Source organism: Eschrichtius robustus, chromosome 19 (assembly GCF_028021215.1).
Source record: "Eschrichtius robustus isolate mEscRob2 chromosome 19, mEscRob2.pri, whole genome shotgun sequence".
NCBI lineage: Eukaryota > Metazoa > Chordata > Mammalia > Artiodactyla > Eschrichtiidae > Eschrichtius > Eschrichtius robustus.
Window position 1 is genome coordinate 17,335,146 of NC_090842.1, and position 26,731 is coordinate 17,361,876.

At 36.7% G+C, this 26,731-nt stretch overlaps 1 pseudogene; it reads left to right on the forward strand.

Moving 5' to 3' along the window:
* Positions 1-19,453: 19,453 nt before the first annotated feature.
* On the forward strand, positions 19,454-19,920 carry LOC137753701 (mitochondrial import inner membrane translocase subunit TIM14 pseudogene; annotated as a pseudogene).
* Positions 19,921-26,731: the final 6,811 nt, after the last annotated feature.

Here is a 26,731-nt window from a genome sequence, read left to right on the forward strand (position 1 = left end):
ATTCTCAGCATCTGATCTACAAACAAACTTATATTCAAATGAATCCTGGATTTCAATTATTATTGAAGCAAACTATCAACTTAAGTTTTTAGTCTTTCAGCTAAGATACCTACTCTTTCAGAATCACTCTAGGCACACTCAACACATAAATTTTTTTTTAATTAATGAAACAAAACTTTTTTTTTTTTTTTTTTTTTAATGAATTGAAGTTATATTTGTAGACCTACTGTGAAGAATTTTTTTAGCTTAAGTGGGACCGGATGTTTCTGTTTACAAGATTAAAAAGTCAAGGTAAAAAGGTTTGTTTTTTAGTTAAGATGAGCAGGAATTATTACTCTGAAAAAAGGAGGCAAACGTTTTGTTTCTTGAATCCTGGGTCAAAAAACTCTTGACTCAGAATATTCAGTTGTTGACATATGTGAAAATTACAATACACCCCCATAAATGATGCATATTAAGGTATACATTTTCTGAGGATAAGGACTATAACTTGTATTTCTTTCATTCCCTCATGGTACCATGAACAATGCCTGCATAAAGGAGTTGAAAAAAATGAATGAATGAATAGAAAAATCAAAACAGGCATCTAATTTTTACACAGAACAAACTGACAATAAGCTTTTCTCCTTTTACTTGCTCCCTACTCTTCTTTTTAGAAGGACTTAACAAGTTGGTATTTTAAAAAGTCAAATATTCAGACTTTCTTCCCCTTGAATATATTCAATTGTATAATATAGTGTCTGGCACAAAATAATCATCAGAAATGTTAGTCCATGAAGGTTCAGTACGTGATATAGATTTCCTGAAAAAGTCTGAAAGCCAAGAAGGAAAACCCCCTCACACAATCGCAGTAACTCAAGAAAACCTGAGTGCCATCTGGTCCTGGCAACATTTGGCAAATAACAGGCACTTCTTGTTAATTATTTGTTTCCTCCCATCCCCTTCTGGCTTCACAGCAGGAGGCAGAGCCCATGTTTTGGGAAGAGGCTACCTAGGTAAAGAAGATTAATACATTCTACAAGGGAACCCCTCTGCTGGCTCCTAGGAGCCCTCCTCCGCTCACTGCTTCCCTCTGTACTAGGGAGTGCTAAAGAAGTGGACAGGCTGGGAGACACAAAGAATCTGTGTCTGCCGTTAGAAGGAAGCAGTGATGGGAGATAAACCTGGGAAGGAAGGAAGAATGTGACTACTAGGCAGCTGGCCCCAGACATACTTGTTTTTACTTTCCTGCTACACCCATAAATGTTTTTAGAATGTATTAAACAGTCAACTTGTCGTTGGTATTAATCTGTAAAAGTTGATACGGACCAAACAAAAAGAAAGCTTTCTTCCGCATCTGCACTTGAGATTCTAAGGACAAAGTGAGCACCACCAGGAATGGGTTGTTGAAGAACAACTCTCTTCTTCACCAAGGAAGTGTCTAGCCCAAAGTTGTGCCTGGGCCCGGCAAATAACCAGGTGCCCTTCCATCCCCGTGGCCTAGACATGAACCCTATTGTGCAAACAAGGGAGGCTGTGAACACACACTTTTCAGACAAAAGTAATACAGCCATAAGTTTGCTGGCTTGTTTCAGCAGTGACCAGCTTCTGGGGATATTGAGTACCCTACCTTAAAATGTACAAAAGGCCTAAGCCAGATGGGATGGAATTCACAGACGGTACTGGCAGCCAAATGATTAAACAGAAGCATCCACAGCTTCCAACTCAAGAACTGCACCAGTGCATGTCTGACCAGTGCAGTGATAAAAAATCTTGTGTAATGTCCTGAAAGGGGATGAGCTAAAAAGGGCTAACGATCATTGGATCTTTAACGTACATCAGATGAGGAATGTACATCTTTGAATTAGATCCCTAAGTGTGAAAACTGTGACAACTTCTGGAAAGTTTGTTAGTCTCTAACTGGCTCTGAAAGCACATTATCTTTCTGTCTCACTCTGTTGCTACTTTTTGAAAGAAGTCCACCACCCCAAACATGACAGCAAGACACTAAACCTTGAAAAATGCCTTTCCATATTTTTTTCCCATAAACCATTAGTTTAAAAGTTAGAGGTTAAAAAATGGAAACATTTCCCTAGCTTTATACTAGTGTGGCATTTACACATTCTTCCATACCATTTGAATGCACTCACCAGGCTGGCATCCATTCTAAGCACAGCGCAAAGTCTAGAAAGGCATTTTATTCTTTCCAGGTGTGCTTGACTGGCTTATTTATGGTCTGACTTCCTTTCATAGTGTGAGAAACCTTAGCCTTCTGCCAGCTGCAAAGGGTTGTTAAGAAGAAGCATTTTTAAGTTAAAAAATATATAGCAACAGTTTTCCTCTCCTCCCTCTCTCTCTCTGCCACACTTCATGCACCTTCTTGCATTGGTTAGTCCGTGACATGTCTACACAGGCATTGAACTGTACTCACCATCAAAGACGCTGCCCCATGCAGGCAACAGTATATTAACTTAATGAATACCAGAAAGGATAAGAAGGAGGGTACAGAGCTGTTAACTCGGCCCAAGTTATCCTCCCTGAGAACACTCATCACATTCGCTGGTAACACACACATACACACAGCATCATGCACTTTTCTCCCCTTCTTTAGTTCCAGAAAAGCTGGGGGTCATTACAATGACATACAGCTGAAAAGCACACCTGATTTACAAAGAAGCCATACAGTATGCTTGTTTTATGCACACAGTCACATAAACTAAGCTTAAATGTTTTCTCATTCATGATTGACATCTGAAGGTCCCTGGCAGCATTTCCTTGTGTGACTACTTAAGTAGTCCCAGTTAAAGACCACTATTTGCCTCTTTAGTGGCCATATTACAACCCAAATATGTAGATATAAGAAGATAAAATAATTTTGAAAGATACATTTTCAACACCATAAAAGAAAATGAAATGTATTCTAATTTAAACGATTTTTCATACAGGTACAGAACTAGAAAAATAATTTGGGTTTAAATAACTGGTTCTACCCACTTAAAAAAATGCACTCAATTAGGACAACTTTGTAAATGTTTCTGAAATGACAGGGGTTTTAAAAAATTGTTTGAGAGTGTCATTTATGACAATTATGACGTTGAGAAGAAGAAAGAGTGTGAATGGTGGCAAAGATGAGACATAATTGACCATTAGCAATAAGAAGGTTGACAGGACTTGAACATTTTTAAATAAAAAATTACTAAATCCAAACAACTTGGATCCCAGGAAAATTTGAGTGCTTAACTAGTAAGATCACAGAATACCTATGTTTCTTGGAAAAGAAAATTCATTTTTATCGAGAAGGTGTGGTTCAAAAAATTACCACATAATTTAGAGATCCACGGGAATCTTTGGCATTTCAAAACTTGAGTGGAGCCTTTGGAAAAAGCTCATCACAGCTCCTTTCATTCTCTGAGGAAGCTGGCACTCTGCGATGGAGTTGTTAAACAGCCTGGCCATGCCAAAATTCATCATAGCACTGCCCCAGGGAGGCTGCTAGCTGCCTGACCCTAGCAACTCGGAGCGGGACTGGAACAAAAGGCTAGCATCCATTTCAAAAAGAACCCCAGGAAGCATCTGCGGGAGGATGAAGAGTGTCGAGGTGGAAGCTGGAAGACAGTGGGAGTGAGGAAAGCACTCGCTAAGGAAGGCAGAGAGAGCTGGAAGGAAGGCAGGCTGAGCCAGCAGGTTTACTGGCAGAAGTCGCACACACGATTGCTAGGCAATGGTCAATTTCCAGACAATAACAGCACAATAACTGCAAAGCAGCAAAGATGAGAGATCATGAAGAATGCATCTTCACACACAGAGAAATGACAAAGAGAGGAAAAGGAAGAGGGAAGGAGGGAGGAAAGTAAGGGAAAGGACAGGAGGAAGGAAGAGAAGGATGAAAAAGAATAGGGAAGTCGGGGGGAGGGGAACCACTTTAAGAAAGTAAGGTTTATCAACATGAATTACCAGGTATCTTTGTGTTTACAGACTGTGGAGTCTATCTAGGCTGGCTAATGGCATGCTATTCCTTTTCTTGTGCTGTCTAGAAATATTACTGATTGTTAATAGCATTAAAATCTTTATCACTTTATTTATTTTATTAATCTCATTCAGATTTAACATTACTAGCACACGACTGTAAAGAGCAGTAATAATGCCATCGAGGTTGGTATCAATGATGCTGAAGGGTATTATGTAAAACGCAGCCAATGAGCAACGAGAGGACAGGTTCTTACAAACCTTTACATTAGATTAAGGAAAAGCCTTGCACAGATTCACCAAACTGTGATCTTAATATGATACAGCATCCTCTGTCCTTTGATGTCCCTCTAGAATTACTTGTCACCCTCCAACATTTAAAAACCAAATCTCAACATCCAAGAATTGTAAAAAGAGTTAATGTATATTTAAATAATGCATAAACTTTAACTCTTTCCTTCTGCTTCTGTGTTTCTCTCAAAGCCATTCCTTCAAATAAAACTTTGATATGTCAAATACTTTTTTAAAAATAATAATGCTATAGGCCAATGAAAAAATGGGGTTATAGTTTTAGATAATATTTTTAATTATTCACTCAAATAACTTACAGTTACTTAAGTTCACACAATTAAGGACTTGAACTGTCTTGCATGGGCTAGAATCCTTCCAGGGTACCTTCAATCCCTAGCAAGACAAATTGAGGTGAGCCGTTTCAGTGCAACAATTACCCAGAAAAGGTCTTCTGCTTCATCCTGTCAGACTTGTGGAATTTTATACATTTTTATTCATATATGAGATTTGTGAGTAAAAGCCATTCTGATCAACCCCATGGGCTCTATCTAATAGGATGCATCATACAACATGCACAACTGCCCCCCTCCCGTCAACGTGGGGAGTCAAGGTAATTATAATATGATAAATGAATTAGATCATGGGAATTAGAAGATCCGTAAGGTTGAAAACAATTATCTTGACATTAAAAACCTCAACTGTAGTGAACTTTTGTTAAAACACAAAGTTTATAGAAATTAAATTTGGAGACAAAAGGGGATCTCACCTAATGAAGGATCTTCTGTAACAGTAATAGATAAATCTTGCAAAGACCACACTCAAGAAGGATCTAAAGGAGTCCAATTAAGTTGGACTAAATATCAGAAAAACCACTAGTAAAGAATATAGGGGTTTTTTTCTTATATGATGAATCTGCATATAAACTTACCAACTACAATACAGACTCATTAATTGGATTATTTTACGGCTTGTCTCAGCACTGACTTTTGGAACTTATGTTAAATTTAGATATGACTTCTAAGGAGAAAGAGAAAAAACTCATCTGGCAATTTAAAGCTGTTTCAGGTGACATTTTTTTTTTTTTATTAAGTTGAACACTGTCATCTTCCAACATATTTCTGAAGTACCTTTATTTTTAGGGGTTTGTCCTAAACAATACAATTTTCTTGAGAAAATAGCTGCTTAGTCTAGGCTTATCTTTATGTAACTGCTGTCTCAATCAACAAATATTTATGAGTATGTACTGGAGTAACTGTAACTTAACATTTCTAGGCAGCGGGTAAGTAACCAAGTGATATGATAAGCTTTTATTTTATTAAACTTCACCAGACTGCTGATGAATTTTTGTCCCATAGGAAGTCGAGTCTCAACCTAAGTAAGAGTCATTGATCTCCGTGACATCACACCAGGCAAGAGGCAAAACTGGAATCTGAACCCCCAGGCTTCAACTGCAAACCTTCACATCCTACAGGATAATGCAACAAAGCCTAATCCAGGGCTCCAGCTCTTGCTAACTCACAACCAAGTTGTAAAAATAAATACTACGTAAGATGTAAATTGTAAAAATGAAATTTTTCATTTTTAAATTTCAATGTAAAAATAAATACTACGTAAGATGTAAGTTGTAAAAATGAAAACTACGTAAGATGTAAATCACACTTTAAGGCATAAAAAGATGTCAAAGCACTTTGCATCCACTTTGAAACCAACCACCACCACCTCACTAGAAACAATGGCATTACCAGTAAATCTATTTTACTTAAAGGAAAAGGTTAAATAAGCTGGTGAATGCCAACAAGTGTTCTTTGGCTAATGTAGGGAGGTGCTCTTGGCAATCTCCTGGCCTCTGAGATTTTGCTAATTGTTTTTCCAAGAAGAAACTTAAGTCTCTTTCAAGCACTATCTTGAGTAAATGTTGCCATGGAAAAGCCTTGGTATTCCACTTTCTATAGTGGTTGCACAGCTACTGTAAAGAGTGCAGAGAGGAATTTTTGTAAGCAGCTGCCAACCACACCCTAACCCCAGGCAGCTGTCTTGCGTTATGAATTACTGGTCACGATAAGAAGTGTGGATGATGAGTTATAAAACATCCCCATTCCAGACAATGCAAAGTAAGTCTTCCTGATTATGGGAGGAGGTAGATGGAAGACACAAGAAATCAGATATAGAGCCATTCTTGCCATGTTGGAATATAAATGACAGGGATTCAGACACACATTCTCACTTAAATGTCACTCTTCAATAGACTGGCTAACAAAATGCTCCTGTTCAGCATATAATGGCATACACACATTCCAACTGCAAAGGCCTCAGAGGGAGCAGTCATTTAGGGCTCATCCTTCCATACATGTTCTAAGTGATTTGGCCAAGTGGCCAGGAAGCACAGGAGTGAAGAAAGGACAGACTTTCCAGTCACTCTGAAAGAACCTGTCAAATCACCAATGCTACCAGCATCTTTCATTCACTGGTGCCTAATTGAAGGGAAAGATAGATAGGAGGCAGCCTCTTACAGGACTGCAATGATGATGTAAGAAATAAAGCAGAATTCTTCACTGGAATTCAGGAAGGTTTCTGGGTAAAACAGTTTCAGAGCCCAGAATTCCTACTCATATCTTAGGGCAGAATTTACCCAAGGCTGAAGTGCTACGTTGGCTTGGTGCATTTGGGCCAGATGAGTTACGGTCCTGACCACTTGATTTTCAGGGAATCAGGAAAAGAGTTCAAGCTATAAAATACCTTTCTGCTCATTTTTCACTGCTGTGGCTTCAGAGATTACCAAAGTCTGTAAGGGCACAGAATATAAAATGTTTCCCACTGCAGACCTGGAAGACTGGGCCCTTGAGTCGTGAGTGGTCCATCATCAGAAACCCTTCTCCCTTTGTTACATCTGCTGGGCCTTCCACTAAAGAAATGAATTAGATAGACTGGGGGAAGGGGAGGAGGCGAGTGGGGAGTGGGGGATGGAAGGAAGGCTGGTGCAAGAATATATTTTCTATGTCTGGATAAGGGAACAGGACTCTAGGTAATTGCCTGGTTTTCTCATTGTTCTCGGCTGCCATTCCGAGATTCATAGAGGGGCTGAAGGGATCTCTCTTTTCTCCTTTCCCTTCTAATTCTTCACTCACTACCTCCCCACCAACCCTCCAAGTCACCCCTCCCCCCTCTTAATCCTTTTCCCTCCCCTCTCATGGTGCTTATTCCATCCTAGAGGGAAAAAAAAAAGTAATTTGTCTGTTTTATTTATGATGCAATGAAGGTATGCTGCACGCGTCAGGATAGCCTGACACTGGTCAAACTATCTGACAGCCGAGAAGAACTGCCTTCATACTCCAATGAGTGTATATTTTAACCATTTGTCCACCACAGCACACCACCGAGGTTCTGTCACACCACCAAGGTTTTGTCAGGATTCACAGCACTGGGTTTGTTTGTTTGTTTGTTTTTGACATCTATTTTGTTACATCCCAGTTAACCTTGGAACACGAAGTGTTTTCACAGAATCTTTTGTCTTACATATATACCCTAAAATATGCGGAGATGCTGTTCGTCATATGGCAAAATTCAAAACTGCCTGAATATTCCCATGAAAGACCTCTGATGATGGTCTTAGAACTTCATTAAACGTAGTGATCTAGAACAGTTATGCCACAAGTCCCAAATCATGATACGCTATTTAGTGATCAGATACAGAAAGTGGAATTAGCACAAATGAAATCAAAATTTCAAGCTACTTCTCCTCAGAATTAAAAATAAAAGCACAGGTCAAAAAGCTAGAGTAGTCCTGTCAAGAATAACATCTGGGTAAAAATCCCTCAAGAATATAAAGATTTTTTTTTTTTTCCCTAGAAAGAACCACAGTTAGTAGGTATTTAGTTCATCGTCCAAGTTTGAATCAGTGTTTTCTCTAATATTTGCAAATTAGGGCTTTTAAGAATTTGACAGGAGCAAACTGAATGGCCAAAGGGACCATTTTATTGCATTTACTCCTTTTCAATTTCTGCTGCATTGTACTCTCTGGGTTCCGTGATCTACCTGCCAAATGCACACTCACTTGTGTACATACTGAAGTGGACTCTCCCCTTACTTTCAACAACAAATCCCTAATTCCAGAGGGCCTGCCTCACATCCACTCTCTCTCTATCCCCTGTTGCTTTGCCACCAGCAATTTAATTCTCCTTTTCAGACATAAAAGGACACACTGGGTTTTCACAATTATACTTTTGATTTCCTCATAAAAAACAATGCCAGAATTAGGCCCTGGACAATCTGTTCTTGTCCTGCAAAGGCCTGTGGGGCAAGATTTCCAGAAGAACCAATGAGATTTCTGCTGACTGAAAATATTTTTATTTTAATAAACTACAAAAGAAAAATGCTAAAAAACAAAACAAAACACTCACAACAGGTTCAGAAATGTAATGTAATGCACACAGCATGAAACAGAAACAAAGATCCAGCAGACAGGGAGTGTGATGAATGGTCCTAACCACATCGTATTTATTTATTTTTTTTAAATCTGCATTTGCCTTTCATCTGCAAATGAAAGGAATGGGGAGAAACTGACTATGCATTCCAAGGAATTTCTTTTGGTATAATAAGAGCAAACGCAAATATTATAAACAGAAGCAGAATTAAGAGTCTACAGCAACAAAGATACAGAATGGCTGAAAAATCAGGGTTCCCACTGTGGGTTTTTTTTGCACTCGGCTGTGGAAGGTGGCAAGAAAATGCTGTACAATGCCGACTCAAGACAAGGGTAACCACAGCGCTGAATGCTTCTGTTTTTCAAATCAAATGTGAAAGTGAGTTAAATTGAGTTTTCTTGAGGTGACAGGAAAAAATATATATTTTGGTATACTTTTAAGTATACATTGAAATTATGAAAATTTCTAAGACAATACTTTAAAAAAAATCAAGGCATTAAGATCACTTAATAGTAAATACATACACAAGTCGAAATATTATTTAAAATTTTCAAGCCATGTAAAAACCACCCACTCTTTTCTCTGTAAGCATTGTTCCCAAGGTTTTAGGAAGAACAAGACAAATTCAACTGTGTGGATTACGTGGTGTGCACAATGCACTTGACAGACTGTAAAAGTTAACATATTTTGGCAAGGGTACTAATTTACAAATAGCTGATTAGATGTACCTCACTAGCCATGGAAGAAAGTAGGCATATTTTTGTACATACGACTATTATGCATTTTATATATACATCTACATATGTCTGTGTGTGTGTGTGTTTATGTGAGTGAAGAGAAAAAGAGAAAGCATCACTCTCTTAAGCTGTATCAATATTGGTGACACAAAATGCACACAAATTTCACAGGTTCAACGTTTTCCATTTTTTTTAGTGAAAAATAACCAATCTAACATTGTAACTCTACAAATATCTGGAAGTCTTAATAGTACTTTGTACATTTCATAATCATTTAATTTTTAATATTAAAGAGTTTTATGTAGTGTTCATTTAAAACAAATGGGCATAACATAACTTTTGAAGATGTGGTTAGAAGTTATAAGCAATGCCCAACTGTTTCTGCACTGGTTGAAATACCCCTCAAAGATGAGCTAGTTTGATGTATGCAAACGTTTTATACTTGTTGTATAGTTCTGGAAAAGAAAAATTATGTGTGGTTGGCCTTGGCAACTGTGATAGAACAATGTCAATATAATAAACTATTTGATCACAATAAACTTGCTAAAATAAAATTCTTTCTAAATGGTTGAAGCTAACAACCACAATTTTATGTGCAATATCAATATGATGTAGAATGGGCCACTTGATTAAAATAAACTTGCAAAAATAAAATTCATGGTGTCAAAATAAACACCCGGATGACAACCTAGGCAGTTCTGAATCTCCCTGTGTTTTAAATTTGAAAGGTTTATAATTTATATTTTCAAAATAGTTCAGAATGGGCTAACAAGAGAAATCACATCATTCTATGGAACCTGATTAAATTTCACACTGGAAACTGAGAAGACTCCTCATGACCTTCCCTTACAGTAGTTGTCCTGCCATTTTGCTGCTTTTGCTCCACCTGGCTCGACCGCAGCTGTCATAAATCGCAGACTACAAAGCTGCGTGCTTTGAGAGCCAGCTTCAAAAATTTAAGTTTCAAAAATTAAACCACTTACAGTCCCTCCTCTTCATTTAGAGACAATATATTTTGTGCTGGCGTTATCTTGCCATGTAATAATTGCACATTAATAAAAACATATGTGGTGAGAAGCGAATAAATAAACTGCACTTCACAAAAGCATCTCGACACGAAATCACATTTTCAAACTGCTTTAGAAAAGGAACTGAGAAAATCCTCCTGGCAAGTAAATAGGCAGGCAAGCAGCAAAAGAGATATTCTCAAAGGTATTTCCAAACTTGCATTCGTGACGTGAAAATCGGTGTTAGCTGCAGAGTCCTGTAATATTCCCAAGATATAAGTTGCTGAGCATTTTTCCTATACTAGTTATTGTGTTTTTAAGGAGACTTTTATACAATTCTTTCTTTATGATTTCAATAAACAAAAACCATATAATGTTTTTTTCAGTGTTTATGAATTTCTACACAAGGAAGGTGGCTTATTTTGCCCACTGAAGATGATCTATGGAAATGATCATGTGCAGCTTGATCATTTTTCACACACCCTTAAACTAAGGCTCCACAATATCTCTAGGCACTTTTCTCCTGGTCAGCAGAAAGTGTTCCCCTCTACCTTGAAAGTCCAGAATATCTACAATTAAACTGTTTTGGAATTCTGTTGTCTTGTATTTATCTGTGCATCAGTTACACGCTTATCAGCGCCTCTTCTCGAAAGGTTCCAATTCTCCTCTGGAAGAGCTGCCTCTATTTAATCCATTCCTCTCTCAGACAGAGACATACATCAAACAGGAGAGAAATATTACAGAAAGAAATACCTATTTTCTCACACTTTTCAGATTAAATATCTCCAGCTGCAGATAGAAACCTCTTTAAATTGAAATTAATTTCTGTATTTAAAAAAAATATCAGGTGGTATGTTTTACTTTCTCTGCCTTTGCAATACAATCTGTAGGCCCTCGAATTCTTAACACAAATATATTTTTAATCTACAATCCAGCCTGAGGTTTCTCTTATTCTCCTGATTACTGTTTCCCCCTCCATGTGGGACCTTATTTGTTATCTCTCTTGCTCAATGCTTATTCAAAAATGCCTTCAAACTGAAAAAAGAAAAAAAAATGGTCAGCCAAACAATACATAAAAGGGCAAGAGGAAAACACTCATAGAGTTATAAACAACCTACACTTTCCTAATATAGAAGACTTTTTTCCCATAGTCTTATCCAAAAACAAAAAGAATTATTTACATTCACAGCTTAAGAAAATAATTTTACATACTTGTTCTCTATGCTCAAATGCTGCTGGGGTTGTGTGTATTTTGTAGAGGCAGACTGCCCTCTGCAGGGGAAAGCAGCTTTTTAACAGCCCCCTTTCAAACAATCTCAAAAAAAAAAAAAAAGAAAGAAAGAAAAGGAAAAAAACAGGACAGCTGTATTGCAGAAAATATAAACAAATAGTTTCTTAAATGGATTTGCTTGTATGCAATTAAACTGAATTTATTCACCCTGAAATGTACTTGTTCACACTCTACTTTTTTTTTTTAAGTTGCCTATCCCCTATTTCCAGTCAGGAAAAATAGGAAAAGGGCAACATTTTTGTCACAAGCTGCACAGTGATATTAAACTGAACACAGAATTGTTCCAGCCTCATTTCTTCCCCAAATTAGAGTAGGCTTTAAAAAACATTTTTTTAATAGTTATTCAAATGCCATGTAACCATTGTACAGCAGGGCTCTGAATTTGTCAAGAAATCTCTCTAGCTTTCTGCTCTGGGCTTGGGGCAGTGGAGTGAAAGCATTCTTTGATGCTTAGAAAATTGCATTGTGGTTCTATTATTTTCACTTTAATATTTTGGAAAATGAGATGAGGTGATATCGATTTCACCCCATTGTATGTATTTCAGAGAATAAATGAATAAAAACGCTAATCAAGAGAAATTTTGATGATTGAGTCATAATTACCTAAAACTTAAATGTTGTGGTAGAAATTAGTGACAGTTAAGAGCTAGTGAGTCCTTCATTTCATTAAGGCTTTCATTCTTTCTTGGGTCTATCTGTCTTGCACCAAATACCCTAAAACCTGTTTCAGCAATTAAAGGAGAAGGGAGGTCTGTATTTTTAAGGAATGGTCTTTTAGGGTTTTGGGTTTTGGGTTTTGTTTTGTTTTTTAAGGTTGTCACAGAGTGGATTCTGTAAACAGAAAGTGTGTGAAAAGGTGTCACAATTTAGTGGCATTTTCCAATTAAATCTTCAGGGTTAATTCCTTACACTTAAAAAGACACTTCTGACTTCTGCTTTCATTGTTTTGCCCCCTTTACACCACAGAGCTTCTTCCAAGCCCACAAGAGCTGACTTCCTTCCTCCAGTCTCTAAACGCGACCAGCAGGGGGGCTGATGAAGTGCTCATTTTTCACATCAGTCTTATAAAATTGCTTTCCCCATTAATTGTATCCATGGAAACAATACATTTGGCTGGTAAGGGACTCCTGAATCAAATTTAATGGGATTCTCAAAAAATTTGCAGGCTAGGGGGAGATGCAATGATCAGCCATTCTAGCAATCCAAATTTTAGCCCAGTTCAGGATTAATTTCTCGTTTTCAAAAATTGAATTGAACCGAATCCAAATTAAGCTTAAGTCATAAAAATGTAATTTCACTATCTGAAAAAGAATTTTACAGGGGAGGGCAAATAGAATTTTTTTTTCAGAAGTACTGTGTAATTTCTAATATACCTCCTAGCAAAAAACAATCATCAGTACTTGCCTGAATGGCAGTTCTTAATACCCAGGTTCTAATAATGTAAGCATGACTTGATCTGGATAACTGATCAGATCTTCTAAGCAATGCCCAGGCACTTGCATTATCCTTCAACCATCCCTACAATCTCCTCCCCTCTCTGTCCTAAGTAGGCATTCTACAAAGTCACATCATTCCCTCTCTCTGGCTTTTTTATTCTTACCTCTCCCTCAGTGCTTATAACCCTTGGGGCAATCTTGGTTTTAATTTTTTTTCCTTAGCAGGTAAAGTGTCTGTATTATAGAATCTTCAGCCAGGCCTGTATAGACCCATATTTAATTTGGAAAATGTGTGGGTATATACCGCTCATTATGGAATTAGTTAACAGCTGCAAGTCTGCCACCGTGGGAAGCCAATTTGTTGTTGTTGTTTTTTTAATGTGTCATTTCTCTACATTAAAAAAAAAATTCCATTCAAATCCCTTGGATGCTTCTCTTAGAATTAGACTGATATGATCTAGATGAAGAAAGATATGACTTTAAATCGAATAACAACATATGAATTTCAAATTATCTGTGACTTTTTTCTAAGCCCCAAATCATTTCTGCTTCTGGGTAAATAGGTTAAAATTTTTAAATATGTAAGAATCCAGACTTAACATTTCCCCTTATACATATTATCCTTTCCCTGAAACAAAATGATGTTCCCACTCTATCAAGTCTTTCCACACGTGTGAGCTTTAAAAAGCTTTGTTAATGCAAAATCAAGAGGAGAAATCAGCTCTGTATTCCTCTGGCCAGCACCCAAGGTCAGCCTGTGAGAAAATAAATGGGTGCTGGTTCTTAAGTGGAGTGCATTCCCGACAAGGTTCTCCATCCCTTGCTCTTTAGGGAAGGGTCAGACACAAATGAAACTCAGGAAATGTAAATCCAGCAAGAATCAGGGCTACAAAAAGCCCTGGAAGGTAGAATCCCCAAGGAAATGAGACTCAAGATATAGTGTCTGAAAGCCAATTCTCTTAAAAAGCATGATGCCCCGGTTCTGTTATCCACTTCATTTGATAAATCTAACTTAGCTTTTGCTTCTACTGTCATCTAAATTCTAAAATTCTTAATTCTCAGAATTTTCTGAGGCATCAACAATCATCCAACTGCAACCAAACAGATACAACTTCTCTAGTATAAACAGGAACAATGACAAATTTATCTAAAGCAAAAATAAAACAAGAGCCTTGAAAATGTTTGTGCCTTTGGCCCAGTACTTTCTTTTTTTCAGGAATTTATGCTAAACAAATAAATCTTTGCACAGTTGATACATTATATGAAAAATATCATAGCATTTTGTAATGCATAATTTATAAAAGCAGATTAGAAACTTTATGTCTAACAATAGACAATGCATAAAATAAACCATGGTACTTTCATAAGATTGAATAGTTCACATAGCAATTAAAATTAGGCTTATGATAACTTTTTAATAGAGTGAAGAAATGCCCACTTATGTTAGGGAAAATAAGCAGGACGTAGACATCATTTACATAACTAATATATACAGAGAAGAAAGACTGAAAGGAAATGCAAAAGCTTCACAGTGATTATTTTCTTCGTAATTTTCTATACTTCCTAAATTTCTACGAGTATCTTTTTATCTCATACATAAAGAAAACAACAAAAGTTACCATAAATGGATCTACATACATATACTTTAAGAGAAGCTTCAATGAAATCAACCCCTAATTTGGTCGTCTTTAAACTGAACAGATAGAATAGGCGAGAAATGTTTGCTGGGATGTAATAGAATTCATTCCATAGATGTTCCATGCAGTGGGCACTGTGCTATATGGATGAGGAATATTGCCTTGGAAAGCTCTCAGTTGGTGTAAGGAAGGGTAACCATGTAAAAATAAAACTGTGCACCTAAATTCACCATAAATGAGACACAAGCCCTGCCTTCGAGCAGCTCAAGGGAGACGAAGTTCATCAAATTATTGCTACATGGTGTGAGAAGAATTGTAAAAAATAATTTTTAAAAAGCAGTGGTCTTCAAATTCAAGCTATGCCGGGGCACTTCAAGGGTTACAAAAACTGTGCTATTTTAATTTCTTCATTTAAACAGCACTTATTTCTAAAGTGGTATTTAAATACAGGCACACACAAGAATATTATATACCAATATTATAATATTCATATCTGAAATTTTCACTACATTACGTTATGCAACCAGGATAACTTGCTCCTCTGTGAACTGTGAATAAACGATTTCTAACCATCCTTATTCAAGAGATTACAAAAACAAGCTTCTTAAGCAAACAAACAAAATCCTAAAACTTGCAACTACTTATAGATGTGAATGAGAATTCTCTCAACATGGGAATCTAAAACAAACAAGTCACTTGCTCAAGGTGACCTCAAGCTGTAATTGTCCCCCATACTCTCCAATTATAAATTCGAATTTATAAAATCAACTTAATCTAATTTATCACAACTGCTTTTTCAGCAGGGGAGGTGCTGTTGATCATTTAGAAATCATTTGGAAACAAAAAGAGTTTCGATGCTTGAAAAAAGTTTCAAAGTGAGTGATAAGCTATGGTCACGGCACAGTGAAGAAACAAAGGAAGCAATAAATGCAAGCTATCTTAACACACTTGAAAAGTGGAAATTTTTACTTTTCATAATATTTAGCCACAACTAATTTTCATTGTGTATTTTTCCCTAATTTTCATGACAAAGGAATTGAATAGGAAATACATGGATCACTACTGTGCAATATCAATAGTTCTCTTGGTTTTAGGTCATTCAAAAATCAACTGGAAGAACCTACTTTTAAGTTAGAAAAGAAAGGTTAGAAAGAGACATTGTGATATGGAAATGCAAATATCCAGTTATTCTGGTAACTGTCCAAAGGCAACAAATAGGAAAACAGCCCAAGTCACCCAGAACATCGCCTGCATCCCTGCATGAGACACTTGAGTAGATTACAGGGATTGTCCTGAGGTGACAAGAGTCCCAAGGGGCACCTTGCCTCCTGCATCAGTTAGGAAGATTTTGGCTTCAGGTAATAGAAAAACATAACTCAAACCATCTGGGCATTTATTATCACAACATTAAGTAGCAGAGCAGCCTCCAGGTTTCCTCTCTCCTTCTTAGCTTCACCTTCCTATGTACCGACTTCATCCTAAGACGGATGACAAGATGACTGCAACAGTTCCAAGTACAATATCCAGAACCAACAATAGCCAGTGAACGGGCCATCTTTTCCTCATTATATGGGTGAATAAACCTTTTCAAGAAAGCCCCAAGCAAAATTTTCCTCCTGCCAAAATTGTATTACATGCCTATGCCTAAACCAGTCATTGGCAAGGGAACACTCTATGACTGACTTAGATTAGCTGGAACCCTATAGCAGGAGATGGGCCTAGCTTCTTCTGAAGCACATAGCCATGTATAAGAATGGTGGAAAACCAGACCAATGAAGTTTCTATCGGGAAGGAGGAAGTTGCGATGACTGTTAGGGTGTGGCTGCTGTAAAGAAGCTAAAGAACAGGCTTGACACTGTTGTTCTGGCTGGTGACATGGTAACAAACCATTTGGACTAGGAGTGAGCCATGTTGAGAGGCAACTCGCTCATTCAAGAAAATGCTTATTGAGGTAATTATACACACAAAATTATTAACTGGGTCAAAACTATTCCTCCTATAACCATGTGTTCATTGTTGCTTAAACCTTTTTCTTACCATTTTAAGAGTTGTAAATTATTAGGTAGATATGGCCCCTCCTCAAGCTGGATTAGGTAGATCCTTCTGAGATCTCACAGCAGCCTCCTGTTACCTGAAGTATATTACTTACTTATGGCTGCCTTTTTATTAGAATTCCATATAGTTCTATTTATCTTCATTAAGAGTTCACCTATATTCTTCTGAAGAACAGAAACCATGTCTTATTCATTTCTTATCCCTCCCTATTAGTTACAATACTCAACATAATGTCTTAAATGTCTGTTGTATGAACTCAGTGAACAGAGATTTGACATTTACAATGGTATAAAGTTCTAATCCATTGTATTTCTATCTTCCTCTCACAATTTTACCCTGTTCCTTTTTTCCTTAATGTTCAGAATTTTTGTGATACATCCGTGTACTTCCCATCACTAATATTTTATCAGTCTTTCAAATTATTAAGATTCTATCCTGTTATACAACAATTCTTTCACCTCTAAGAAGGTAGTCCTGGCAGAGATGCTCACAAAGATACATATATAAAGATATTCACAGAAAAATCAATTATAATTGCAAAAAAATTCAGAAACTTAAGATGCAACAACAGGGATTGCCTAGATAAGTAATACGTCCATTCTGTGGAAAATAACTACTAAAGAATCATGGTTTAGAAGATTAATAATGGCATAAGTTTCATGATAAACTCTTAGAGGTACAAAAGCAATTAACAAAACATATATATATATACATATGTATATGTATACATATATACACACACATATATAATATGCCCAAGTTTATGTAAAAAAATAAAAAGTAAAAATTGGAGGCCTTTCCGGCAAAGATAGCAAATGGATCTGAGGTGTGAAGTCTCTCCTCCCACTTCAAAGACATCTAGAAATTCTAAATAAAATTTGAAGAAATTTTTCAAAGTACACAGCTGGAGCTTAAGATAAGAAAAATAACATTTCTAGGTCCCAGAAAAATAAGCCATGTGTCCCTCTGGAAGAAATGGATGTAGATTGTGGCAATGACACAAAAAGTCAAGATTTTGAGTCCTGAACTTCCTCCAAGAAGCAAGACCAGGGGGTGAACTAGAAGTAGAAAAAACTCCCAACAGTCTAAAGACAAGGTTTGCCTCAAGGTACAGCAGGAAGCAGAGTCAGTCATGACAATTTTGAATTCCCTGGCCTGCAAGGCATGCCAGCAGAGTGTAAAATTCTTTGAGCTATTAGCAAAGTCCAAACTAAAAAATTAGTATAAAAAGTGGTCCAAACCTGGGAAACCCATACATCCACTGTAAAGCACAAAACTGTCCCATAAGGGTGCTTCCACAATCCAGCATGTACCTATAAATATATAATTAGTACTGACGAACTCAGAAAGATTGCAAAGAATACAAAGCAATCCAATGCTATAAAAGTTTGCGAATGCAACAAAAGCTCATAATCAAATAACTTTGAATACTAAAGCAATTCAAAAAGAATTTTAAAATAAATGTTTATAGCCATTAAGCAGATGAAAAAGATAATAGATTCCACATGGCAGGATCAAGGTACAGGCATACCTGAGAGATACTGCAGGTTCAGTTCTAGATCACCACCATAAAGCAAGTATCGCAATAAAGCGAATCACATGAATTTTCTGATTTCCAAGTGCATGTAACAGTTATATTTGAACTCCACTGTAGTCTATTAAGTGTGCAATAGCATTGTATCTAAAAAATCAATGTACATACCTTAATTTTAAAATACTTTATTGCTAAAAAAATGCTAACCATCATCTGAGCCTTCAGCGAGTTGCAGTAGTAATATCAAAGATAACTGTCACAGATCACCATAACAAATATAATATTAATGAAAGAGTTTGAAATATTGTAAGAATTACCAAAATGTGACAGAGACATGAAGTGAGCAAACACTGTTGGAAAAGTGGTGCCAGTACACTTGCTCAACAGAGCATTGCCACAAACTTTCAATTTGCAAGAAACAGGATCTGTGAAGTGCAAGAAAGTGAAGCACACTAAAACAAGGTATGCGTGTATTATTAAAAATGGAAAATCTGAAAAAAATTCTATCACTGGCAAACAAAACAATGCTACGTTAAAGAGCACACAACACAAAGAGGAAGAGAAATTTACTAAATTGGAAGATAGGTCTAAAGAAGTCACCTATAATGTACCACAGGAAGTTAAATAATGGAAAATATGAAAGAGAAATTTAGACAGAAAATCCAGCATATGATAGTTATCTGTGAAAAAGACACTACAGTGAACAAAGAGATAATATTTTTAAAGTTTTCAGAAGTGAAGATATAAATATTCAGATTGAAAGAGCTCCTTAACTCTCCAGACTAAACAAAGATACAACACTGTAGTGAAACTACCAGAACACCAAGAAAAAAGAGAAAAAAGTGTGAAAGCTGCAAGAGAGAAAAGATAAACTACCTTCAAAGGAACAATAATCAAACCAACAGGAATCCTATCAAAGGCAACAACAGATGCACAAAGACAGCAGTAACTTCAAAATACTAAGGGAAAATAACATAACCTACAATTTCATACCTAGCTAAACAATCACGTAAGAGTTCAAATAAAAGCAGACTGTCAAAGATATAAAAACTAAGAACTTGGGTGCTCCTGGTGGAGGCAGAGGAGCTGAGCGGGAACCATGGCCAGTACAGTCGTAGCAGTTGGACTGACCATTGCTGCTGCAGGATTTGCAGGCCATTATGCTTTGCAAGCCACGAAGCATATGGAGCCTCAAGTAAAACAAGTTTTTCAAAGTCTACCAAAATCTGCCTTCATTGGTGGCTATTACACCTTCAGAGGTGGGTTTGAACCCAAAATGACAAAACAGGAAGCAGCATTAATACTAGGTGTAAGCCCTACTGCCAATAAGGGAAAGATAAGAGATGCTCATCGACCAATTATGCTTTTAAATCACCCAGACAAGGGAGGATCTCCTTATATAGCAGCCAAAATCAATGAAGCTAAAGATTTACTAGAAGGTCAAGCTAAAAAATGAAGTAAATGTATGATGAATTTTAAGTTCTTACTCATTTATATATATGAGTACCAGCTTTTTATAATAAAATGCCTCAAAGCTACACATTTTAAAAATTAGTATTAGCTAAATCAAAGCCTTGGTATAAATTTGAGGATTTAAAATCGGATTATAGAATATTTGTAGGTTAATACTCAATAATTATGGATAAATGCATGCCATCTGAAGTGTTGTTCATTACTCATTTGTCAAATAATTTGGTACCTATTTCAAGACAAAGTGAACAAGAGAGTCTCTCCCTGAAGGAATCCCCAATCTGATGGGAGACTGATAAACTGATAATTAAAATACAATGTGATAAATATGATGGAATTCGCACAGGTTGTTATAGTAGGGGCTCATCTCATTGGGACAGAAGGCTGTTCAAGGAACAGAGGACTCCCCCAGCCACTTAGAACCTTGAACTTAAAAATGAATTTAGCCACAACTTAACCTAAGAAATTGATCTAGGTATGTATTTATCATACATACGTTCCTCTGCAATTTTTTGGAAGAGTTTGAGAAGGATGGGTATTAGCTCTTCTCTAAATGTTTGATAGAATTCACCTGTGAAGCCATCTGGTCCTGGACTTTTGTTTGTTGGAAGATTTTTAATCACACTTTCAATTTCATTACTTGTGATTGGTCTGTTCATATTTTCTATTTCTTCCTGGTTCAGTCTTGGAAGTTTATACCTTTCTAAGAATTTTTCCATTTCTTCCAGGTTGTCCATTTCATTGGCATAGAGTTGCTTGTAGTAGTCTTTTATGATGCTTTGTATTTCTGCAGTGTCCATTGTAACTTCTCCTTTCTCATTTCTAATTTTATTAATTTGCGTCCTCTCCCTCCTTTTCTTGATGAGTTTGGCTAAAGGTTTATCAATTTTGTTTATCTTCTCAAAGAACCAGCTTTTAATTTTATTGATCTTTGCTATTGTTTTCTTTGCTTTTATTTCATTTATTATTGATTTTTATGATTCCTTTCCTTCTACTAATTTTGGGTTTTGTTTGTTCTTCTTTCTCTAGTTCCTTTAGGTGTAAGGTTAGATTGTTTGAGATTTTTCTTATTTCTTGAGGTAGGCTTGTATAGCTATAAACTTCCCCCTTAGAACTGCTTTTGCTGCATCCCATAGGTTTTGGATTGTCGTGTTTTCATTGTCATTTGTCTCTAGGTGTTTTTTGATTTCCTCTTTGATTTCTTCAGTGATCTCTTGGTTATTTAGTAACGTATTGTTTAGCCTCCATGTGTTTGTGTTTTTTACATTGTTTTCCCTGTAATTGATTTCTAATCTCATAGCATCATGGTCAGAAAAGATGCATGATTTCGACTTTCTTAAATTTACCGAGGCTTGATTTGTGACCCAAGAGGTGATCTATCCTGGAGAATGTTCCATGTGCACTTGAGAAGAAAGTATAATCTGCTATTTTCAGATGGAATGTCCTATAAATATCAACCAAATCTATCTGGTCTATTGTGTCATTTAAAGCTTGTGTTTCCTTATTAATTTTCTGTCTGGATGATCTGTCCATTGGTGTGAGGTATTAAAGTCCCCCAGTATTACTGTGTTACTGTCCATTTCTGCTTTTACAGCTGTTAGCATTTGCCTTATGTATTGAGATGCTCCTATGTTGGGTGCATATATATTTATAATTGTTATATCTTCTTCTTGGATTGATCCCTTGATCATTATGTAGTGTCCTTCCTTGTCTCTTGTAATAATCTTTATTTTAAAGTCTATTTTATCTGATATGAGTATTGCTACTCCAGCTTTCTTTTGATTTCCATTTGCATGGAATATCTTTTTCCATCCCCTCACTTTCAGTCTGTATGTGTCCCTAGGTCTGAAGTGGGTCTCTTGTAGATAGCATATAAATGGGTCCTATTTTTGTATCCATTCAGTGAGCCTGTGTCCTTTGGTTGGAGCATTTAATCCATTCACATTTAAGGTAATTATCGATATGTATGTTCCTATTACCATTTTCTTAATTGTCTTTTGTTTGTTTTTGTAGGCCCTTTTCTTCTCTTGTGTTTCCCACTTAGAGAAGTTCCCTGAGCATTTGTTGTAGAGCTGGTTTGGTGGCAGTGAATTCTCTTGGCTTCTGCTTGTCTGTAAAGCTATTGATTTCTCTGTCAAATCTGAATGAGATCCTTGCCAGGTAGAGTAATCTTGGTTGTAGGTTCTTCCCTTGCATCACTTTAAATATATTGTGCCACTCCCTTCTGGTTTGTAGAGTTTCTGCTGAGAAATCAGCTGTTAACCTTATGGGAGTTCCCTTGTATGCTATTTATCATTTTTCCCTTGCTGCTTTTAATAATTTTTCTTTGTCTTTAATTTTTGTCAGTTTGATTACTATGTGTCTCAGCATGTTTCTCCTTGGGTTTATCCTGTCTAGGACTCTCTGCGCTTCCTGGACTTGGATGGCTATTTCCTTTCCCATGTTAGGGAAGTTTTTGACTATAATCTCTTCAAATATTTTCTCGGGTCCTTTCTCTCTCTCTTCTCCTTCTGGTACCCCTATAATGTGAATGTTGGTCCCAGAGGTCTCTTAGGCTGTCTTCATTTGTTTTCATTCTTTTTTCTTTATTCTGTTCCACAGCAGTGAAGTCCACCATTCTGTCTTCTAGGTCAGTTACCCGTTCTTCTGCCTCAGTTATTCTGCTACTGATTCCTTCTAGTGTATTTTTCATTCCAGTTATTGTATTGTTCATCTCTGTTTGTTTGTTCTTTAATTCTTCTAGGTCTTTGTTAAACATTTCTTGCATCTTCTCGATCTTTGCCTCCATTCTTATTCCGAGGTCCTGGATCATCTTCACTATCAGTATTCTGAATTCTTTTTCTGGAAGGTTGCCTATCTCCACTTCATTTAATTGTTTTTCTGGGGTTTTATCTTGTTCCTTCATCTGGCACATAGCCCTCTGCCTTTTCATTTTGTCTATCTTTCTGTGAATGTGGTTTTCGTTCCACAGACTGCAGGATTGTAGTTCTTCTTGCTTCTGCTGTCTGCCCTCTGGTGGATGAGGCTATCTAAGAGGCTTGTGCAAGCTTCCTGATGGGAGGGACTGGTGGTGGGTAGAGCTGGGTGTTGCTCTGGTGGGCAGAGCTCAGTAAAATTTTAATCTGCTTGTCTGCTGATGGGTGGGGCTGAGTTCCCTCCCTGTTGGTTGTTTGGCCTGAGGCGACCCAGCACTGGAGGCTACAGGCTCTTTGGTGCGGCTAATGGCAGACTCCGGGAGGGCTCATACCAAGGAGTACTTCGCAGAACTTCTGCTACCAGTGTCCTTGTCCTCATGGTGAGGCACAGCCACCCCCCGCCTCTTCAGGAGGCCCTCCAACACTAGCAGGTAGGTCTGGTTCAGTCTCCTGTGGGGTCACTGCTCCTTCCCCCTGGGTCCTGATGTGCACACTACTTTGTGTGTGCCCTCCAAGAGTGGAGTCTCTGTTTCCCCCAGTCCTGTCAAAGTCCTGCAATCAAATCCCACTAGCCTTCAAAGTCTGATTCTCTGGGAATTCCTCCTCCTGTTGCTGGACCCCCAGGTTGGGAAGCCTGATGTGGAACTCAGAACCTTCACTCCAGTGGGTAGACTTCTGTGGTATAATGGTTCTCCAGTTTGTGAGTCACCCACCCAGCAGTTATGGGATTTAATTTTATTGTGATTGCACCCCTCCTACCGTCTCATTGCGGCTTCTCCTTTGTCTTTGGATGTGGGGTATCTTTTTTGGTGAGTTCCAGTGTCTTCCTGTCGATGATTGTTCAGCAGTTACTGTGATCCCGGTGCTCTCGCAACAGGGAGTGAGTGCACATCTTTCTACTCCGCCATCTTCCCTTTCTATTGACTACACAGTTTTTTGTTTTAAAAAATTGGAATTTGTTTTCCCTTCTTGGAAGGGAACATTGATATTTAACTGCTTTTAGAGACTGTCATCTCATATATATAAAATGGACATATGGCTATAAGACACCATATAGGAAATGAGTAGTTATGTATTTTATTTTATATACCAATCTACTTTACTGTGAAAAGATAGAGGTTTGAATCAGGACTTGTGAAAATCTGTAGTAAAATACCTTAAGCTGTTAACTGTAAGGCATGGAATAGGAGTTGCTCAGTGGATTGGTTCTATGTTGTGGACTACTTAAGTCTCCATTTGTTACTGTGCTAATAAACAATATTAAAACAAAACAAAACCAAAACCAAAAAAAGGCATAGTAGGCAAATACTAACCAAAAGAAAGTGAAATTGCTAAGAATGGAATGATTTATAACTAAATGATTATAACAGTGATTATCTCTGTGGGGAGTGATAAGTGATTTTTATTATGTTCTTAATATCTTTCTGCATTTTCTAAATTTTTTAAATGAAAATATACAATATTTATAAATTGAAAAAACATTTTTAATTAGTAAGGACTTTATTAATAGAGCATAACTAAGAATAACCAACACTGCATGTTATGCCAATCCCTATCAAGATGCATGTATTAAATCATTTAATCTTTATAACAACTTAAAGAAGGAAATACTATTATAATATTTTTGCTTCATTTTGCAGATGAAGAAACTGAGGCACAAAGGGATTTAAATAACTTGCCTAAGGTCAAACAGCTAGTAGAGACAGGACTAGGTTAGGAACTAAGTATATGTGGGTACTAGAGATAGACATCTATGTCCAGGTCTAACATGGAAGATACAACTCAGAATTTTCAAAGATTGCTTTTTCATTTTTCAATTTTATTTTTTCCAGTAAAAAATATTCCATTGAGAAGATATATTTAACATTTACAGTACTACTAACAGTAGAATTCACAGACAAAATAAGAGAAAATCCCTTCCTATAATTTTGTTCATGTGTTTATACTCTAGAATTATAAAACAGAAGTACCACTGTATCTACCAATGTTTATTTCATGGCTTTTCCCAGTTAAAATGTATCATTCCTGTAACAGATACAATTCTATTTTTGCACTTTAATTGCTTCTGGTTGGTGTCAGCAAAGTGACATTTGTAAAAGTTTAACCAGGTTTTAATAATAAAAACTTGGACAATATTTCCATCCATGTTTTGAAATTCTGGATGTAAAACGCATGGCTAAAACTATCCTCTATTTGGATATGACTGTCTTTCTCAGATTTTATTTCCCTTTTCTTTTTAAACAAATATATAGTTTAGAATGAAATTTAAGATAACATATAGTATATTTAAAAATAATTTATATTGTACAACCACAAAAATGGAAAAAAGCCACAGTAGAAACTACTTTCACCTGTATTTACAGTAGGCCCCCCCCAAAAAAAAGAAAGAAAAGAAAAAGAGAGTCATCATTTATAAGTAATGGATGCATTCCTAACCAAATGGATACCTAAAGAAAAAGGAGCATTTTTCTAGCTCTATCAGAAAGGGCCTTGCAAACAGCACGTAGACAATTACAGTTCTGCGAACATTCAATTGGCCACCTATCTTGGCTAAATTACAATAATGTGCATTTGGCAAATCATATCATTTCACAAAGTCATTTTAAATGTACAATGTGCATTTCTTCTCTTACCTCTCAAAATAATTCTCTAGAATGTGTCAAACTTAAAGAAATGTGCAGATACACCGTTGGATATCCTGTCATAACCAGGCTTCACAGGAAGCCAGAGCACCTTTCTCTAACTAGACTTCATATTCCTAGAAGGAACCACCACCAAGATGCACTTCTATCTGCACTGACACTGCCATGGTAGCATGTTAAGCATGTTGGAGTCGATGACATATTTGTCAGAGGCCCTATTTACTGAAACAAAGACAATGGCAAATGGTTGATCAACACTTCTTCTATTGTCATAAACTCTCAGCAGATTATCCTTTCCAAATAATGAGTTAGGTTTATAATTTTCAAAAGCTAAGATCTTTTTGATACAATTTCACACTATATAATATTCTTCATATTCATTTATGATATCACATTATAAGGTATCAAAAAGTGATTTTGAGAAATGTGGGTGGAGGCATCCAAATGCATAGTTATAATAGATGTACATGGGGCTCTGGAATATAAAACTAATGATTTCATTTGTCTACTCCTGATGTTATTGAAGAGTATTATCTTATGCATAATTAACAGGGTTTTGAAAGGCTGAATATAAAACATTATAGCATTTCTTGTCAGCTTACATTGGGAACGCTACTGTAACTGACACAAATAACCTATAAAGGTGCTTTCTACCTAATCTGGAAAAATTGTAAATATTATACTGTGTTGGTACATCTTTGTTTTCACAGATATTCATGGAGGGAAAGAGTAACTATAAAGAGCAAAATAAAATCCATCTGAAGGCTATTATAAATACTGGCTCACTTACATTTCACAAGTGACAATGTCTATTGACCTTAAAATTGTAGAAATTAAACTACTGGCTTGACCATATAAATCTCATGTGTAACTACAGAAAACCATAAGTGTCTAATTCATTGGCAAGTTTCTCACCATAACTTATGCCTGTGGATCAGTGGAACAGGAACTGGTAGAAACACCATAAGCCACACAAATACGATTAACAATAAACACGGTGGCTTATGAAACCTGGTCGGTAGCTTCTCTTTCATCCACACAAGGGGTCACCCAAATAATACTACCTTCCATTCCTGACTTTTTAAATTCAAAATCATCAATGCTTACAAGTCTTATGTATAATATTGCAATTAATAGTCTGAAAACTGCTCATTATGGGCTGGGTAGTTAACAAGCAGATTGCATGGTCTGGGTCAAGTTGGAGCTGAGGCACTGAGACTGAAATAAAGGCAAGAAAGCACTGCTGAGAAGACAGGTGACTACACAGAGCAGGAACTGAATTACTGGATTCTTGAGACTGGAATTACACCACACTCAGCATCAACAAATATGTGTGCCAGGCACTGTGCT